Raw genomic sequence first — 8,847 nt, 5'->3', positions numbered from 1 at the left:
CTGACATACTTTGGGCATGTTGCAAGGAGGGACTGGTCCTTGGAGAGGGACATCATGTTTGGGAGAGTGGAGGGACAGCGCAGGAGAGGAAGACCCTCGATGAGATGGATCGATTCTGTGAGTGGAGTGGTGAGAATGAGTGTGTTTGAGACGGTGAGGTTGGCACAGGATAGAACGGCATTTAGGGCTCTTGTACGTAGGGTCGCTATGAGTCACAAGCAACTCAATGGCACATAACAACAACAACCACCCTGATGTTGTTGTTAGGTATCATCAAGTATGATACATAACAACCCTATGAAAAACAGATCTGAACCCTGTGCCATCCTCATAATCTCTCACACACGTGAGTCCATTGCTGCTGCTACCTTATCAGTCCATTTTGTTGAGGGTTTCCCTCTCCTTCACTGACCTTCCTCCACATTTCCTAGCATGATATAGATTTCCAAGGAATAGCCTCTCCTAGCAACATTCCCAAACTATGTGAGACAAAACTTTGCCATCCTTGCCTCCAAAGATCACTCTGGCTGCAATTTTTCCAAGACACAACTGTTTGTTTTGTTTTGTGGGGGATTATTTTTTCAGTCAATGGGATATACAATGTTCTTCTCTAATACCACATCTCAAAAGCATCAATCTTTATTCTATCATCCTTATTTATTTTTCACCTCTCAGATGCATAGCAAATGATTGAGGAGATCATGGCCTAGATCAGGGGCACCTAAGCCTTCAAACTGACATTATTGCTCTTCAGCAATTTGGAGAGGTCCCTGATAGTGAACTTTCCCAATGAAATATGTCTTCTGGTCTCTTGACTGCTGGTACCAAGGATTCAAGTAAGATGAAATAATTGACAATTTCAATCTTTTCTTTATCATGATTTTGCTTATCAGATGAAGATTTTTTGTCTTCTTTATGTTGAAATGCAGTACATATTGAAAGCTGTAGTTTATGATTTTCGATAGCAAGCATTTAAAATCTTCCTCACTTTCAGCAAGTAAAGTTGTATCATCTGCATAATTGTTGAGGAATCTTCAACCTATCCTAATATGGCTTGCTTCATCATAGAGTTCAGTTTCTCCAATGATTTGGTCAGCACACAGAATGAATAGGCATGGAGAAAGGATACAACCCTGATAAACACCTTTCTTGATTTTAAACCATGCAGTATTCCTCTTGTTCTTGTTGTGTTGTTATGTGCCATCAAGTTGCCTGCATCTCATAGTGACTCTGTACAACAGCTCTAAATCATGTTCTATCCTGTGCCAATCTCACTGTCTCTGACACACCTACCCCCATTACCCCAGTGACTGAATCAATCCATCTTAATGAGTGTCTTCCTCTCTTGCGCTATCCCTCCATCCTCCCCACAAACATGACTTTCCTCTCCAAGGACTGCTTTCTCCTTTCAACATGTCCAAAGTATGTCAGATGAAGCTTCAGAATCCTTGCCTCCAAGGATCACCTGAGTCTCACCCTCTCCAGGACGAACCTGTTTGTTCTCCTAGCAGTCCATGGTATATTCATTACTCTTCTCTAGCATCACAGCTCAAAGGCATCAATTCTCCTTCTATCATCCCTGCTCTCTGATGCATAGCAAGTGATTGCAAAGACTATTACCTGTATCAGGCGCACCTTAATCTCCAGATTGACATAGTTGCTCTTCAGTACTTTGGAGAGGTCTCTGACAGCAGACTTTCCAAATGCAATACAAAAATATCTTTCATCTGTTCATTATTATTTTCCAAATACTCAAAGCCGCTTGCCATCAAGTTTATTGAGAGTCAAAGTGACTCCACATGTATATGAGCACAATTGTGCTGCACTGGGTTTTCATTGACAGAGCTTTTTGGGAAATAGATTGTCGGGTCTTGTTTCTGAGGTACCTCCAAGTGGAGTTGAAACTCTGAATGTCAGTTTGGTAGCTGAGTATGCTTAACTGCTTGCATCTAAAAGCTCACTTATTTTTCATTCTAATACTCTGAAGATGGACACAACTGATTTTGTGGACTGGGTATCTAGACCAGATGAATTATGAATTATTAATATAGTCATTGATATTTAGGGGTTGAAGAGCAATAAGAAGGGGGAGGCATGGAAAGGTATACTAGCAAGGTCATTTCATAACAAATGGTGATAAATTAGTGGCTCCTATCTCCTCTTTCATTCTGTGGCAATTATAGACCAAAAGATAAAAGCCAAACTCACAGCCATAGTTTGTCACTCAGCCAATCCACAACTGAGTTTTTGAGACTTCATCACTGCCCATGTTTTTAATGTAGAGCAGATGATGGATTTGATTAACCTCTGCACCACAAAAGCTCCATATGCCATATGGTTTGAAAAAAAACATTTATTTTATATTGGTTTGCTTACAAAGCTTGTATGCATTGTATTTCACACTATCCTTCATTCACATTGTGTATCATACAATCATTTCCAATCATTATGTTTTATAAAATTAATCACCCTTACCACAGCAAGATAAACAACCCAACTGAAAAATGGATACAGGATATGAACAGACATTTCAGCAAAGAAGATAATTCAGATGATGACCAAACACATGAAGAAATGTTCAAAATCCCTAGCCCTAAGAAAGATGCAAATCAAAACAACTATGAGATATCATCTCACCCCAGTAAGAATATCAAAATTTAATAGAACAGCAAGCAACAAATGCTGGCAAGGTTGTGGAGAAACTGGAACCCTTATTCACTGTTAGTGGGAGTATAAAATGGTGCCACCACTAGGAAAGCAGTATGGCGCTATCTCAAAAAGTTACAAATAGAAATACCATTTGACCCAGCAATTCCACTACTGGGAATATACCTTAAAGAAATCAGAACTGCCACCGAAGCAGATATATGCACACCCATGTTTATTGTGTCTTTGTTCACAATAGCAAAAAGTTGGAAACAACCCAAGTGCCCATCAGCAAATGAATGGATAGAGAAGCTGTGGTATATTCACACAATGGAATACTTCGCTGCATTGAAAAACAAAGTTGTTGTTTGGTGCCATTGAGTTGTAGACAACTCACAGAGACCCTATGAACAAACGGCCTGAGCACTGTTTGTACATAGAGTTTCCGGAGGCAAGCAATTTCGGAAGTGGATGCTGCTCCTGCTTCCAGGCTTGTTTTAGTCGGGAAGCTCCAGCCAACACTGTCCACTATGGGTACCCATTACCATGATTGGCACATCACTGTCACATGCCCGGAAAAGCACTCGACTCCAAAAGCTTGCCACAATTCCTGCACTCCCACCACCATGCTCTTCTGGAAAGAAGCAGCTCCAGAGACCCTGAGAGGAGCCAAGAACATGGCCGGCCTCCTCTCCCAGCTGCCTTTGGGCTTGGGCTGCCTCCTGCCTCAAGCCCTAAGGCCAAACCTGGCTTGCCTTGCTCCCGGGGACACAGCAAACCTGCACGCCAAACACATGCCCGGAAAAGCACTCAACTCCAAAAGCTTGCCACGATTCCTGCACTCACACCACCATGCTCCTTCTGGCAGAAAAACAACTCATGAAATATTATACAAAATGGGTGACCCTAGAGGACATTATGCTGAGTGAAATATCTCAGTCACAAAAAGACAAACATCGCATAATGCCACATTTATAGAACAGGAATAATATGAAGATTGGGGAGAAACAGAAAATAGGGGATTGCCTGGAATCTTCCCTGCCAACGTGATGCTCCTGAAGAGCAAATCTTCTCCATCTCGGAAAACCTTCTGTGAGCCTGCTTTTCTGAGCCACACCTCAGAGATGTCCTTTATCTATAGCTCTAACATTCTGAGAGGTTCCAGCACTATATCAACCCAGAGCCCACGTGGATCCTTGAGTGGATTGGAGTGAGCATGGTCCTGGGGCCCTTACTAACCTGGATATACATGAGGTTTGCCAGCTGTCCAGGGTTTAGCTGGCTCGTGTTGCTCTTCTCCCTGTATAGCATGGGTTTGATCGAACTTGTTGGATGGCACTATTTTCTGGAACTAAGGCAGCTGAGACCTTCCCTATACATTGTAGTTCCTGCATCACAGTTCTGCACACCAGCCATACTCTTCCCTGCCACTGCTGCCCACCAGACCCTCCCTCACCTACCTGTCCCAGGTGTACTACCATCAGGGCTTTGGCAAAGACATGACACTGTATTTTCTCTTGAGGGCCAAGGGGGAGCAGGCCTATGTGGTGGAGCCCCACTTTGTGAAGCACATCAGGTTTCACAGTCTTCCAGCTTCTCCAGCTTCCAATACAACTTTCATTCTCATTTGCTCTAATGGGCAAAAAATTGCATTCCTAAAATTGGCCATTTTCTGGAAATTCAAATACTGAGATTATTGGTTTTATCCTGGTTGTTTGGGTATGTAATTGTTCAGTGTTGCAAGAGAGCCAGGGTCTGGGACAACTGAACAGCATTTCAAGCCAAGGATCTCAATTCACTACAAGTTCAGACCTTTCTCTGTCCACATAGCCACACTGCCTCTTGCAGTCTGACACACCCAAAGGATGCATTGAAATACCAGTTACAGTCTTCAACTTTCATGCCTGCTTTATAAAAGAATGTACAACTGCCAAAAATCTTGTGCACAATAATATGACAGTTTTAGGATCTTAAGGATCAAGTTTTGGAAAGACAAGATCATTCTGAATTGATTTCTCTTGAGACTATATGTCTAAAAATGGAAGGCTATGCTGATTGATTCAATTTATTTCTTTGGCCTGGTGTAATTTAGAGAGAGAGAGAGAAGAGAGCTGTGAGAAAAGCTGTGTGGTGCCCAGCACCCTGGGGGCAGAGATGCTGCCTTTTACCTGGCATTTTCTTTCCTTTTGTATTTATAGTGCAGTGATAACTAATATTGTCAGTGAGACTTCAGAGGCACTAAAAAGATCTAGAAGTGCCTTCTGAGTCATCAAAGTCATATTGTGACTATGTTCTGTGAGAGTTTATTATGGAATGATTCTGTCATATTTTGATTTTCTGAAAATGGGACATTTCAGAATAAGATGGGATGGATGAGCTCTTTACTTGCTGCTTATCATTTTCCCTAGTTTGCTGGAACTTCTTTTTATTCTAGGGAGCCTGGGACTGTAGGAGGAAAAGCATGAACTGTGAAGTCAGAAGATCTGACGTTTTCTTTCAGATCTGCCAAGTTCTATTGGTGTGACCAATAGAATAAGTCCATATAACCACTCTGGATCTTAATTCCTTTACTTATAAAGTGGATCCATAATCACTGCCTTTTAACGTTACCTTGAGAATGAAATGACAGAATGCATATAAAACATACAGCCAGTGGATGGTCTATAGAGGACACTTGGCAAGTGTAGTTCTCCTGTTAAAAAGGTATTAAACTTAAGTGTATTTGGGATAAAGATGTCAGCAGGCATGCAGTTCAAGTCCACCAGCTGTTCCGCCGGAGAAGGATGGACAATCTCCTCCCGTACAATTAACTGCCTCTGAAAGCTTTCTAGAGGGTCAATTCTTACGATGGGTAGGTTCCAACTCTGTGGTACACAACAGTAATGTTTTTAAAGTATGAAATGTGGCACAAGACTGATACCTGTGTAGCTTGACTCTTCTGTGTGAAACTTCATTGCTGTGTAGTCAGAACTGACTCAAAGCTGACCCTTCAGTGGGTTTCCAAGGCTATAACTGGCACAGAAGATTGCTCATCTTTCTCCTATGGAACTGCTGGATTCCCACCTAGAGATGGACTTAGCTACTGGGTTACAGGAGAACTCTCTGACAACAATGCTTTGGTGGTTTGAATTCACCAGTGGTTTTCAGAGAATAAGATGGTTAATGTTCTTGATACAATATACAGTCCCCTGATAAACCACTGAAGGGTCAGCTGTGAGTCAGTCTGAGTTGAAGTTCTTTCTTGTAACTCCTGAAGGATATGCAGCTTAACTCTTACCTGACTCCACCTTAAAGCCAAGCCACAAGTAAGAGTTCATCATTCAAACTAAAAATGATCAGGGTCTCACACCTGAAAAAATCCTTTTCTTAAAAACTAGAAATAAATGTCCTTTAACAAGGTTTGTCACACTGGTGGCCCACAAGTCCCTTAGGAGAATGAAAGATTTTGTTAGACAGTTCAACCATTTGTCCATTTAATTTCAAAACCACATCTTCATGTTGCTTTTGAGTTTTTCCCAGCAAGTTTCCATCTTGAGATCCACTGAACAGAGAGGGAGTTTAGGTGGAGGTTTATCACACACATTTTCAAATGAAAACATTAAGGAGCACAGAATGCTTCTTCTAGGTTCAAACATCAGAACAGCAACAGAGCCAGGACTGAAATGTTCCTCACTGACTCTCAGATTGTTCTTTTTTTTTCCCCTTAACCACATTAGTTTTATAAATATACATGTGCTCAAAGTTTTCTTTATAAAATCTGATTATAACCTGAATTATTTGTGTCTGTAAGCAGAGATGGTAGAAGTCCATTGTCATGTTGATCCTAGGGACAAGCAGATATAAATATGTGTTGTGTCCATCAACAAACAAATGGATAGAGAAGCTGTAGTATATTCACAAAATGGAATGCTACTCTGCATTGAAAAACAGGGAACTCCTGAAATATTATTCAAAATAGGTGACCGTGGAAGACATTATGCTGAGTGAAATATCTCAGTCACAAAAGGACAAATACTGCATGGTGCCACTGTTGTAAAACAGGACTGACGTTGGCGTTGGAGAGAGACTGAGAAAGATGGGATAAATAATGTATACTTCATTGAAGCGAATGAGGGAGAAAACTGTTTAAAAGGGATATGTGATTAGGTATTTTTGTCATCACAGGAGTCCAGAACAAAGGCTGCATAGTGGAGTGGACTAGGGGGGAGGGATTGTAAAATAATGAAAGAATTTTTCCTTTACTTTTCAAAGAGAAGAGTGTACTGGGGTGGGGGGAGAGGTGGGCAGGCAGAAAAGTGCAACAATGAATGAATGGAAATCCAAAATATCTTGTCAGTTTTCAATAAAATTAATAATAAAAAAATTCAAATAAATAAATAAATATGTGTTGTGTTGTCACTGTGAACTGTTCTGTATCCCTCAGCATTGTTCACCCTCATCGGCACTACTGTTGAGCTCATCCTTCTACTCATTCATTCCTCCTCTCCTTGTGAAACTAATCCACTTCCAAGTTTTAGAACCAAGAGCATTAGTTCATCATATTTATGTTTGACTAGGGCTCCTTATATTAGATCTTTGACCAATGACAGGAGATTTATGTCTCAGCTAGCCAGAATGAAGATAGATAATAGATTTCTGTTCTTTGCAGGTGTTTATTGCATGCAGCTATTCCCTTACCTGGCTCCTCCTCTCTGAGTGGCGAAAGCCCCGTTTTCCTTGTCCTATTTTACTGTTAGGTACTAAGACACTTCCCTAACTTACCATGATATTTTCTGCTGATGCAGACTCAATATGGCCCTTTTATCCCTGTCCACCCCTAGATTTTACTCTTTTTCTGCTCCTCATTTCTTGAATCTGATTTTTTCCCCCCAATTGTCTGAGTTGAAGGCAGCTGACAGCTTTGTACCAAACTCATATAAAACTAAGCAAGGAGCCTGAAGGAGATCTAAGATACCCTTCCCATATCAAGGGACCCAGGTTCCCGGGAGGGCTAAGTCTCAAAGTCCAGGTCACTTCTCTGAGTTTAAATTATCATTAGGCCTAAGAAGCTCTCAACTCTGAGTGTATTTGCATAAATGTATCAATTTTAAAAAGTCTCTTCTATTGAGAGAAAAAAAATCATAAAATGTGTGAGTCAGGGTTGTATCCTTTCTTGATATCTATTCAATCTGTATGTTAAGAAAATAATTCAAGGACTCAACTCTCTCTGGTGGCCTAGTGGCAAAAAGCTGAGCTGCAATCCCGAATCCACCATCTGCTCTGCACAAGTCTGTGCAATCTCTTCCTGTGCGATTAACTGCCTCTGAAAACCCGCAGAGGGTCAACTATAGGTTTGCTCTGACTCAACAATACACAACAGCTATATGAAGAAAAATATAGCATGCGGATTGGAGGAGGCCTCATCAATAATCTTGTTATATAGATGACACAACCTTGCTTACAGACAGTGAAGAAGACTTGAAGCACTTACTGCAGAAGATCAAAGCCTGTGATATGGGTTCAATCTCAACATCAATAAAAAGTTACATGTAGTTCTTCTTGTTGTGTGCTAATTGGAACTGACTTATAGCTAACCCTCCAGTGGGTTTTTAGAGGCAGTAGTTAGCACAGGTGAGATTGCCTATCTTTCTCCTACAGAGCACAGCTCTAGTGGATTAGAAATGTCTGCCTTCAGTTTCCTTACTCACTAGGCTGCATAGTAGGTACCAAATTTTTCATGCATTTGAGATATGACTGGGAGTTGTTTGAGGACTACAAATGATTCTTATAATGACATGAAGGTGAGGGTGGTACTTGGGCCCAACACTACTGGGGGGAGATGGATTGACACAGTGCCTGTAACAATGGGCTCAAGTGCACTTAACCTCCTTTTACACTTGATCCCAAAATCACAGAACCAGGGAAGGGCAGACTCATGCCTGGAACTCAACTCACAGACTAGCATTTATTCTGTTACACATTATCCCACTAGTGAGAATGATTCCTTACTCTTTCATATTTCCTAATCAATTTAAAAGGGAGCTCTAGTGGTAAGAAACTGTGCTGCAATCTTAAAGGCACGCAGTTCAAATCCACAAGCTGCTCCACAGAAAAAGGAGAAATAATCTCCTCCCATGTGATCTACTGTCTCTGAAAACCTGGTGGAGGGTAGCTATGGGTTACAAAACACAACAACAACAACAACAACAATCAATTTAAAGG

At 41.2% G+C, this 8,847-nt stretch overlaps 1 pseudogene; it reads left to right on the top strand.

Annotated features, from left to right (window-relative positions):
* Positions 1-4,337, top strand: part of LOC102849573 — an 8,734-nt pseudogene extending 4,397 nt beyond the window's left edge.
* The last annotated feature ends 4,510 nt before the right edge of the window (positions 4,338-8,847 follow it).

This window comes from Elephantulus edwardii, unplaced genomic scaffold (genome assembly GCF_000299155.1).
Source record: "Elephantulus edwardii isolate Elephantulus edwardi_28Jun2011 unplaced genomic scaffold, EleEdw1.0 scaffold00249, whole genome shotgun sequence".
NCBI lineage: Eukaryota > Metazoa > Chordata > Mammalia > Macroscelidea > Macroscelididae > Elephantulus > Elephantulus edwardii.
This window is presented reverse-complemented; position numbering and strand designations above follow the sequence as displayed.